The sequence below is a fragment of the Lytechinus variegatus genome, chromosome 1 (genome assembly GCF_018143015.1).
Source record: "Lytechinus variegatus isolate NC3 chromosome 1, Lvar_3.0, whole genome shotgun sequence".
Lineage (NCBI taxonomy): Eukaryota > Metazoa > Echinodermata > Echinoidea > Temnopleuroida > Toxopneustidae > Lytechinus > Lytechinus variegatus.
Window position 1 is genome coordinate 45,790,601 of NC_054740.1, and position 12,687 is coordinate 45,803,287.

Here is a 12,687-nt window from a genome sequence, read left to right on the forward strand (position 1 = left end):
AATTCAATTTTCAGAAATTTAGCTTTTTTACTGCATATCGGAGGTTTGGATATGTTGTCACATTTCAACCCAGAAAATGGAAATAGGCCTTAATTTTATGCGAAATTATCTATTATTTTGTTGGTAGAATTTACTACAATCCCTTTATTCTTCAACTTAAAAGTTGGTTGTTATAGTTTTGAACTAATGAAGACTTTTGGCCAAAATTTGTATGTTTTTTGTAAAAAAAAATGTACATGCACTGTTAATGATCAGATTTATTATGAATATCAGTAATAAATGCACAATCTCAACATTCGATATGAAAGAGGATGTATCAACAAGAATATTGGCAGGCTTCATACCACCATTAGTATCTTCATTTGTTTCAGATGGAAGGAAATTATGCTGAATGTATTAAGCGATTTTGCGCAGAAAAAAGCAACCTCAGTGTGGCAGTCACACCCATGAAAACGATTGCAAAGTGATCAATGGTATGTCATTCAAATAATACAATAGCTTTGATTAGCCCTCGCATCGATTGTGTTGGTATGACTAACACAACGTAATGTACAGTATAGAATGTGCATGGTAATACATATATAGAAATGTATCTGATTCAGAATGACGTAAAGGCAAAAAAGATGTTTTTGTTACATCATAAACAAATTAATTAAATGAAGTTTCTTGGAGACAGTTATAAGATACACTAGCAGTGCACGTAATAGATATGAAGTTCTGACACATCAATAAACAACTGAAAGGAACATGTCAAAGCTACCCCCACCTTATATGTATTTTGAATCTATGCCCTGTATTCCAAAATCAGGTTTATTTTCTAACACGGTGTAACTCTTTTCTATAAATTTATGAAGAACCAAAATTTCATAACTTTACTTTCATAATGAAGGGGAAAAACCTCAATTATCATTCTCAGACAACTATGAACAATTTGGGGGTCAATGTTGATGGAATTGGCTCTCCACAGTAACAGGTCATTGAGTGTGATTCTGTCGTCAATCAAAAAATTATCATAGTCGAAAACCATATCGTAGTTCAGATGACTGAATATCTGACATGGTATCTGATGATCATTTACCAAAACAAAAGAAATCACGATCAAAATCAAAAGTCGAAAGAAATAACCGATCAGCAAAATGGACACAGCACACGATACTATCACAGGTCATGATCATCATTAGTCTAAAGGTAGTCTATCCAACTTTGCATAATTCGACACAATCAGTGGCGCGTTGCCCTCCCCCAATCGGCTTGCCAAAAAAGGGGGGGGGGGAGGAGAAAAGGAGAAAAAGACGGAGAAAGGAAGAGAAACACGTAGCGGGAAAGAAGAATTTATTGTTCATTATAGTTTTAATAATGTTATGTTATATTACATAGAAACATATTTCATAACTTTATGAAACATAATTTGCTCAGGGCCTATGTCTTCATTGTTTCTGGTGCTCGCATTGTCTGTTTAACGAGATATATAATCCTCTTGTACTAAAACCTCCCGTTTTAAAGTCGAATATATTTTCTCGCACTTCGAATTATTGTTGTTATATGTAGTGTCATATGCTTCTTTTTCGTGATTGCCCCATTCAAGGTCTTAATGTAAAACATTTCATGTCCGTTCTAACGTTTGCATTATTGGATTGGTGATTATGTCTGCTCTTCATGAATTCCTAAAATCAGTCCTTAAAATGTCCCTTTTCTAATCTGATTATCGAAAATTTTCAGCTTGCGCTTCGCGCTCTCATCATTCGGTTAGTGAAATACGTATGGTCTTAGTGAATTCCTACAAACTAGCCTTAGAATGCCCCTCTTCAGGTCTGAAGTTACTAAATTTTCAGCTCGCGCTTTGCTCTCGCAATATTTGATTTGTGAGATGCGTATAATGTTCATAATTACAATGACTACAATAAGTGGTTCGTGTGTTTAGATGCAATTCTAACAAAATCAGCAACTGCTTGGCACTCGCATTAGATGACTATGTTGAGATATGTATACTCTTAATGGATTCCTTAAAAAAAATAGACCTTAAAAAGTCCCTGTTTGGGGTCAATATATATGAAAATTTCAGTTCGCATTGTTTAACGAGACAGGTACGTATTATGATTACAATTATTTGCTTATAATGTCCCTTTTTAGGTCTGAATATCTAAAATTTTCAGCTCGCGCTTCGCGCTTGCATTATTTGATCAGTGACATACTTAGTAACTCAAACTTTTTCTGGTGCCCCCCCAATGCCGTGACCCACGGTACGCCACTGGACACAATACACACCAAATTGCCCACACATACATGTAGTTGTAAATTCAGAAGGTACAGTAGCATTTGCTGACATTGACATATGTCCACAGAGTAGGTCAACATAAGCTCTAGCAAAGAGTTGACTCGAGTGCAAGGACTAACACTATCATAGTGCGTACGCCAAGGAAATATAACATTCAAAGTGGGAATCATTAGTGAAACAAACACCAGTAAAACTTGAAGCTTATGGTGAGATTCCAATTAAATGTAAAGGTACACTAGACATAAAATGAGTAATGAGTACATTATGGTGTGTTAGTCATACCAACACAACCGATGCGAGAGGCTGATTGAAGCTATTATATTATTTGAATGACATACCATTGATCAATTTGCAATCGTTTTCGTGGGTGTGACTGCCACACTGAGTTTGCTTTTTGGCCCACTTTAGCGCAAAATTGTTTAATACTTTCAGCTTATTTTTCTTCTATCTGAAGCAAATGAAGATACTAATATTCTCGTTGATACATCCTCTTTCATATCGAATGTTGAGATTGTGCAATTATTACTGATATTCATAATAAATCCGATCAATAAAAGTGCAGGTGCAATTTTTTTTACAAAAAACATACAAATTCTTGCCTAAAGTCTTAATTCTTTCAAAAACTATATCATCCAACTTTAAATTGAAGAATAAATGTATTGTAGTAAATTATACCAACAAAATAAAATCCATTTTCTGGGTTGAAAATGTGACAACATACATTAATATATCCAAGTCTCCGATATGCAGTAAAAAAAGCTAAATTTCTCAAAAAATTGAATTTTCAAGTTTGAGAAATTATAAGTTTGTGACTAAATATGATATCGATTTGGAATTTCGTCCACAAAATAATTGTATATTAGGAAAGTTTTCTAGAAATTTTCGAGGCAATCCTTTTTATTTTCTTTAGATTTATGGTAAATCATGTATTTTGCAAATTTTCAGTTTTTTGGAAAAAAATCTCAAAATTGCACTTTTCTCATTAAAATCTCAGCCGAATTACTTTTTCATCACCCATGAATGATATCAACTTGTAAAAAAATTATTTTTCAAATGACACTAATTTTGTGGCAAATAAATGTTTGTGTCGGAATCTACGAAAATCCATATCCCATGAATATGGCGGCCATTTTGGACGCCATCCTGAATTTGAACCCCATGGGACAATATTTCGTTTTTGGAACATCAAAATTCATCCAGTAGATATCTTAAGGATTAAAAAATGTAGGTTAAAAATATATCAATAGCGTGCATGGGAACCCTATCTCTACTGGACTAACCCCCTATTTGAAGACAATTTATACGATCTAGAAGCGTTTTACCCTTAGAGCGGAAAATTGTGCACTTTGTGTTTTGAAGATTCAACATGTACCAGCTTGTTACAACAAAACCATGCATAGAGCTTCTTAATTTCTTGATTTGCAACTAGTAAGAAATTTTCCACTGACTTATCAGCTAGCGTCAGACTGGTGTCATCAGCAGAAAGGGGGTATGAGAATAATGTTGATGAGTGTATTTTATCATTTACATAGATCAGAAACAACACGGGGATCCAGAACAAAAACCTGAAGTACACCATACTTAATCGTAGCATGTTTGGATCTATCACATCTATCACAAAAATGTGTCCTGTCACACAAATAGCCTTGTAACCATGACAACCATAACATGCAGGTCCCCCAAGTCCATCTACCATCCAAGCTTGGTTGAAAAGTGACTTACGGTTGTGGAGTTATGTGTCAAAAGGTTTGTGACGGACGATGGACGGACGACATTTGGATCCCTAAGTCTCGCCTTCACCTGTGTTGGGCAAGACAAAAAGAGAACGATGAAAATAGTGAAAATTCATTGTAAACAGATATTCATTCTTTATAAAAATGACGAAACAGTGTTACACAGTGCATTTATTTGTAAATGTCGTTATTGTCGCTGACCTAGCTTACAGATCATTGTAACCATTAAAACCTTTAAGCATCAAGTTATATCATTGTTCTCATTTTTATGTTATCATTTATGTTATCATCATCATTACTATTTTACAGTCTTTATTTGAGAATGGAGATGTGCAGCGGGATGTGTGTGGGTGAGTGCACATCATGTTTGATATAACGCGTTTGTTTTAATGTTTACAAATACTGCCTTAAAGGACAATAGTTGCTTTAAATAAAAAGAGAAAAGTCCAACGAGCATAACACGGACAAATCCATTAAAATCGGATGTAAAAGTAAAAAAAAGTTATGACAGTTTAAGCTTAAAATTAACAAAACAGTTGGTATGCAAGTGAGATGATTGATGATGTAACCCAATCCCCCCTTTTTTTTTGGGGGGGGGGGTATTAAATGAATTATGAAATATTTCAATTTTCTCCTCATTGGCCTGTCAAACAAAGTTTTATTCCTCCCTGAACATGTGGTATTAACATCTTTTTAACATTTTATGACTCAGTCAAGTTGGTCCTTATTGTTAAAATCTGTTTAAAACAATTGCAATATTGTGTAATTCAAAAAAAGATATGAGTGAAGGACATCATTGACTCTCATTTGCATGTCACCGAGTTGCACAAAACAGTTTGCTAAAATAATTGAAGTTTAAAATGTCATAACTTTCGTATTTCACATTCAATCTTGATTTCAGCGTTATACTTGTTCGATTTTTCTCCATTTATTCAAGTAAATTTCTTTTTTCTAGGGTAAACTTGACCATGAAGACAACCTTTCAATAAACTCTTTGGAAGAAAGATGGAATACAAATTGTTTGCATTTGGTAATATGGGGTAAGTCGTTGCAAATGTGGAGATTGTGCTGTTGGATTGATGTCATTCGATCTTCACGAAGCCGCTAAATGGCCCTGTCTTTTGCCCTCTGTGGAATCCAACACACGGATTCGCATGATGGCCGTATATAATGTAGAATAAAACTTGTATAGTCCGAAACCACATTAGACGCCACGAAAATTCGTACATTTTTCCATCGTACGAAGATCCCGCGAAGATCGTAGCATATGACACTACGTACACCAAATATTCCACTTTATTTTAATAACGGTAAATAATTACACTAACTTCATTCACTGTCTTTTATGGAAGCTTAAAAGTGCCACCGAGATGTTGAGATAATTATCTCGGGAAGTCGACATCTTGATAGCAAAGGATAAGATGACGAGATCCCAGATCTCATCATGTCGACATCTTTAAGAAGAGATGATGAGATGACAAGATCCTGGATCTCATCATGTCAACATCTTTTAGAAGAGATGTTGAGATGACAAGATCCCGGATCTCATCATGTTGACATCTTTTAGAAGAGATGATGAGATGACAAGATCCTGGATCTCATCATGTTGACATCTTTTGGAAGAGATGATGAGATGACAAGATCCCGGATCTCATCATGTTGACATCTTGTAGAAGAGATGATGAGATGACAAGATCCTGGATCTCATCATGTTGACATCTTGTAGAAGAGATGATGAGATGACAAGATCCTGGATCTCATCATGTCAACATCTTAAGAAGAGATGTTGAGATGACAAGATCATCTCATCATCTCATCATCTTTTCTACAAGATGTCAACATGATGAGATCCGGGATCTTGTCATCTCAACATCTCTTCTAAAAGATGTTGACATGATGAGATCCGGGATCTTGTCATCTCATCATCTGTTCTAAAAGATGTTGACATGATGAGATCCAGGATCTTGTCATCTCATCATCTCTTCTAAAAGATGTCGACATGATGAGATCCAGGATCTCGTCATCTCATCATCTCTTCTAAAAGATGTCAACATGATGAGATCCAGGATCTCGTCATCTTATATTTTGCTATCAAGATGTCGACTTCCCGAGATAATTATCTCAACATCTCGGTGGCACTTTTAAGCTTCCATAGTCTTTTGTACAGGTGTTCTTGACAATGCTAACTTTCACCACATTGGTGTAATGGCAAGAACACGAAGTCAAGGGAATTCATTTAAGTAATCACCACTGGTTGAATTTGTCAGGTCTGTCTAGCAATAATTCTAGAGAGGAGTTCAGTTCAAATCAGGGAGAGTTTTCATCTCTTCTTGAGCAAAGGATTATGTTGACTAACCTCTCTCTCTTGATGTCAGATTTTTTGAGATCGTTGATTAAACAACTTTACTTGAGACAGAGCCATACTCCTTACCAGTCATCTCTTCTGTGTTTTCGATGGGACTGAGATTCTGCTTTAGACCAAACCCACCATAAAAAAATAAGAAAAGGTAAGAAAAAAGTTAGCAGAAAAGGATAAACAAGGTAATAGAGAATAATTATCGTTCCTAACACAAAAAAGGAAAACTGACAGCGATATACTACAGTGCGTTCCCCAAAACACGGAATCGAGAATTATCGACAAATTCCCAATTATAAAAAAATTTGAAGAAAGAATACCATAAGCATAGGCGGATCCAGGGGAGGTGGGGGGGGGGCGAGGGGCCCGCTTGAAGTGCATATATTTAGGCCTCAATGTTATTAAACATATTTTACTCACTCATTAGGCTTATAACATTAATAAAAATGATAATAAAATCATTCCTAATCACTGAATTGTCCCTTTTTCAGAAAGGAATATCGACAAGTTTCATATCGCGCTCACAGGAAGAGAAATAGGAAGATAGTCATCATTTTCATACGATGATAAAATGTCCTTAGGCCTAGAATCTCAAGGTCCTAGGTCAAAATAATAATGAAAATATCAGCGCGCGCTTCGCACTCGCATCATTTATTAAGTGCTATCCACATCCACTTCACGATTTCCCTACACAGTGCTTTAATTCACCCTTTTCATACCGGAATATCAAATATTTTCCGCTCGCGCTTTGCGGTCGCATCAATTATTTGGTTTTATACCTATACCGTTAATGATTACAAAAGTGCCTTGAATGTCAATTTTTTTAGGTCGGAATGTCAAAAAAATTCAGCTCGCACTTCGCGCTTTCATTATCTAATAGTTGAAATATGTATCGTCTCAGTGGCTAAAAGCAAAACATCCTTGACAAGTTCCTTTTTGATCAAGCCAGAACCCATATTAAAATTTCTGCTGGCGCTTCGCGCTAGCAGTAATTATATAGTCACATAATTATTCAGGTTCACAAACATTGCCTAGAATATTCAATTTTCAGGATAAAATTGATTGATTGATTGAGTGAACTCATTTTTCTCTTCATTTCAAAAAAATTGACAAAGGAAGTAGGAACAAAACAGAACATGAATAACAGAAATGAAAAAAGGGGAAAAAAATTAAACTCCGAAATTTTCAGCTCGCGCTTCGTGCTGCAGTATTTAAATAGGGCTTATGAGATTATTGCACATTTTTACGATGTTTGATAAGAATAAGGCTTAGAAATGACTGTTAGGACATCGGCGTTTTGCCCCCCCTAATTTTTCACGACCAAAAAAAAAAGAGAAAGGGAATAAGGGTGAAATATAGGCCTGTTATTTTCCAAAAATTTTATGTCAAAATCTATCAAAAACTTTGATTTTTGTAATAGAAATGTCAAAATTTTTGCAACTTCTTATTGATTTTTTTACGCGATACGCCGTATTGAGCCCTTCAAAATGTTTGGCTCATTACGCCACTGAGGCAACCCCCTCAAAGAAACAAACAAAAATCAACTTCGAGCTTCCGATCGGCCGGGGAAATTATGGGAGAAATTTTTTTCGCCACCCCCTAATTGGCGGGAGCTGGATCCGCCCCTGCATAAGTTCACTTGTCGGGGCGACTAAAAGTAGAATTTCTGCTCTTTAACTTGAAGCCTCAATCACAGAAAGTGCTCAAGAAATGCTTGAATTTTATGAAATGAAGACGTTTTAGCACACGAAAAGCAGATCTATAGGGCCTGTAACACAAAGCTACCCAATGGTTGTAGAACAGTTTTCTACGTTTGATTCTATTGATTATAATGTACAATCAATCATAAAAATCGATCTTAAAAAATCAATCTTTAAAATCCCATTGTGTTACGGGACCCTAATGTTTGCGTCCTCGAGATTGCGAATGTTCGTTATTTCTGCCAGTTGACACATTATTTGTACTTTCGACTTAAAGGCCCCCTCACACCTAACCGAATTGCCGGAAATATGTCTTGCGATGGCTAGCTAAATGCAATTTTAAACATCGTTTACAATGGTAACTGATAGTCAATCATATTTACCCTTCGTGTTTTGGTTCTTACATCTTCTGATCTTACGGCTCCGATTATTCAAATTCGCGCGGGAATTTTGAACATCTTTAAAATTTCCCAACAAATTTAAAAGTCGTTGTTCATCTATTTGAATTCGCATCTCATATTTAGTCTGCGGTAATCGTTCGTTTATCGTTCGTGTGTGTTTGTCGCGGATAGTCCCTCTTTGCACTTTTGCCAAAGTGGACCGATCTCGAAAGAACCCGTAACGAAGCAACACGATGTCACAACGAACAAGATTGCCTCATCTATTCCCTCGTATTCGTTTCTAATCGCACGTCATATCAAACCATTGCTCACTGTTCATTCGTCTTATTGTGTTGTATCAACCCTTCGCTCGCTTTCGGCCGCTTTTTTTTTCTCAAAGAGGTGAATCAAATAATCAATATCCTTTGCGTGTCATATTTATTTTTCGCTTACCATTTGTTGATTAATTTGACAATAGTTATTGATCGCATGATTTGACGGAAATTTTATTTGAATTCGTTTAATTCGCGTGCATTTCGTTCATTATTGTCATTCGTCACCCTTCGTCCGCCTACATTCGGTCAAGTGTGAGGGGGCTTAATGCGTAATCTCCCGAATAATTTTGAACACTTGCGGAGAGTTGCGGAAAATTACTGACGGTCGGGTGCGTATAGTTACGGATAAGCGCACGTGACTCAATTTCTCCTGTACTGGTTAAGCTCTATTGGTTGCCCGTTTTCATGCTCTGTGACAAAGCCCAGAATTGCCTCTCCCCACAATATCAGATCTCATAGAACCATATAAACCAAGACGTAAAACGTCTTGTTTTATATGGTTATATGGTCTTCTCACTGTTCCCTCCACAAATACATATGGTCAAAGAGCCCTTTCTAATTTGCCCCTGAACTCTGGGAATCTCTACTGTTAAATATAAGAACTGCACCATCCTTTCCAAATTTAAATCAATACCCGAAACTCACTTATTAAAAAAAAATATTTATAAGGTTCAATATATCATGTTGTTGAATATTGTAAGCTTTTATTTCATTAATTTATAACGTTTATGTATTGATTTAATTTGTTATAATTTGCATTATAAGTATTTTTTAGGTTTAATGTTTAGGTTTATTGTATAGTTTAGTAATTTAATATATTTTGTAAAGCGCGTAGAGGGTCTTTTGACTATTATGCGCTATATAAATTTCAATACTATTATTATTATCGTTATTATTATCATCATCATTATATTATCATTATTAATATTATTATTATTATTATAATCATTATTGTTATTATTTCTATTTTCATTGTTATTATTATCATTATCATTATTAATATTATTATCATAATTATTATTACAATTATCATTATTATTATTATCATTATTATTATTGTTATTATTATCATTACTTTTTTATTTCTTTACTTAATTTTTTTTTTGTGGGGGGGGGGCAGTTCCTAGTTTTTATATCTAGTTTTCGCCATTTTTGCCCGATCAGCCGCTAAAGCACTCAAGTTTTGGGTAATTATCTATTCTAACAAGCAAGATAAAGTATCTCATAAACATAACTTATCTTGGCAAGTCCCTCCGTTCATTTCTACATTCTTTTCATAGATAAATAATTGCTACTCATTTTTGTTTCGTTAGTTTGTCTTCAATATTTGTTATGAAATGTAATTGATCTGTCTGCATTATATTGAATATAAGTTGTTACTTTGATATATCTGAAAATTTTGTTGAAAGGAAATAAATAAATCTAAATCTAAATCAATAATGCAAGTGAATTTTCACGTGACATAAGTCACCCAACTTTTAAAGGGATGCTCCGGGCTGAGAATATCTATATCTACACTGTAAAAAAAATATTGGGTAAAATTTTAACCAGCACGAGGGTAATTATGTGTCCAACCAATTTTGGGCAGTAATTCACCCAGTGTGGGAAGCATATTGTCCAACTAAGTTAAAAAATAAGCAGCAATTACTTTAGAATTGGCAAAATTTTCATCACACTGGATAAATTAAAATGCCGAATATTGGTTGGACACATAATTATCATCACGGAGCATATTTAGAGTGCAAATAATTAGAGTAATATTCACAGAGCAAAATGCTGAAAATTTCATTAAAATCGGCTAACAAATAAAGAGGTTATTGAATTTTCAAGTTAAGCAATATTTTGTGAAAACAGATTTTTGAACGTCGTTATGAATATTCATTTGATGAGCTGATGCTGTCAAATCCCTACTTTCCTTTTCCTTATGCCATTACATGAAATCATAATTGTTAATTTGTTCATACATGTGCACATGATGTGTCTCCATTTCGATTAAATAAGTTGAAACAATAAAGAACTAATGCACTTAATCAGTTGTCAATCCCATTGTTTAGTTCTAACATTTTTTTAACCCTTACTTCATAGGATAAAATACAAAAGAACAAGTGGTGATATGACATCATCAGCCCACCTAATGGATGTTCATGAAGACATGCCTAGAACTGTTTCACCGGAAAATTAATGCATTTTAAAAAAAAATCAATAACTTTGTCATTTGTTATTAGATTCTTATGAAATTTAAATAATAATAATAAAAATTTTATATACCGCAAAATCGCAAAATTGCCTCTAAGCGGTTAAGAGAAAGGAAAATGAAGTTTAAAGGAAATTGAAATACTTTGCACAACAAAATGTATCAAAACTAATATTACAATTTACAACTTTCTCACCAGATCAAGAATACAGAAATATCATCAAATTGGCCAATAAACATATGATATGATCAATTTAAGATTTAAAAAGATGAGTTTTAAGCATAACTTTAAATGTATTAACACTGTTAGCATTGCAAATTTGTAGGAGGATATTATTCCAAAGAAATGAAGCTGCATTAGAGAAAGAACGCTGACCGTATTGTTTGTAAGAAGTATGAGATCGAAAAAGAAGAGATTGAGAAGCAGAACGTAGAACTCGAACTGACTGATATCGAGGAAGGAGTTCAGAAAGGTATGAAGGAGCTAGACCATGATATGACTTGAAAGCAAGAAGAATTTTGTAGGTGATACGAGAAGTAATAGGAAGCCAGTGGAGTTTGCGAAGCACAGGAGTAATGGGGAAAGAACGAGGGACACAGGAAACAAGACGAGCCGCGGTGTTTTGGATGCGCTGGAGCTTTGAGGTTATTTTTGTGGAAAGGCCAAAGAGAAGGGAATTACAATTATCTAAGCGTGATGTGACAAAAGCATGAATACGGCGATGGGATGTATTCTGATCAATAAAACCTATGGATTTTTTTACTTATTTTTTTTAAAGCTACAAAGGCAGTCTTACATATAACACAAACATTTTGAGACCTGGAAAGGGATGAATCCATGACAGCACCAAGATTCCGCACTAAATTTGAAGGCTTGATTAAAGACTGCCCGATCCTTACACTAATTTGCGGAACATCAGAACAATACTTAGAATGAAAGTGAACAAGTTCAGTCTTAGAATCATTTAAAGAAAGCTTATTCTGAAATGACTAAGTTCTAACATCCTTCAAACAATCTTCCATTTTTGGAAAGCACAAGACCGATCCCTAGCACTAAAAGTGGTGTATAATTGAACATCGTCAGCGTACATCATACATGAAATACCGTGTGCCCTTATAATATCCTGAAGATGGGGATATAAACATTGTAAAAGTCAACGGACCAGACAGAGAGCCCTGTGGAACTCCAGACCACAGGTTACGTCTGTCAGAACTCACAGATTTAACAGATACAGTCTGGAAACGATTAGATAAATAAGATACATACCACTTCAAAGCAGTACCACCAAAGCCAAACTGTGAGGATAACCTTTGCTTCAATAAACAAATATCGATTGTTTCAAAAGCGGACGAAAAGTCTCAAAGTACTGTCACGAAATGGGTTTTATTTCGTGTTAGGAAATTATCTTTGGTTGATTTATAATGTTTTTGTCGTAGCTGGCGATATTACATGCATGTTTCTACACTAAAAATGACGTAGATAGAACATGAAAGTTATGCATGTTTTGAACAGTTTTTGTGGAATAACAATTTCCTGGAGATGTTTGACTGATTATTATGGTTATCACTAGCTTGATCTAAATAAATGCTTCAATTTGATATGTCATTCATGCATATCCGGTTTTGGAGAGCAAGGTTATAGCTGTTCTAAGTTTGTAACAGAGGTTAACTATAACAGATATTGTATAATTAATGGATAAGTACAGTAAGTTGA

General features: G+C 34.8%; 1 long non-coding RNA gene across 1 annotated transcript in view; it reads right to left on the minus strand.

Moving 5' to 3' along the window:
* Positions 1-4,033: 4,033 nt before the first annotated feature.
* LOC121415128 overlaps positions 4,034-12,687 on the minus strand; it is a 47,057-nt gene continuing 38,403 nt past the window's right edge. The window contains exons 4-5 of the long non-coding RNA XR_005969956.1: positions 6,365-6,476; positions 4,034-4,075 (exon numbers count right to left, since the gene is read on the minus strand). This is a non-coding gene — a long non-coding RNA (uncharacterized LOC121415128). The remainder of the gene's footprint in view (positions 4,076-6,364; positions 6,477-12,687) is intronic.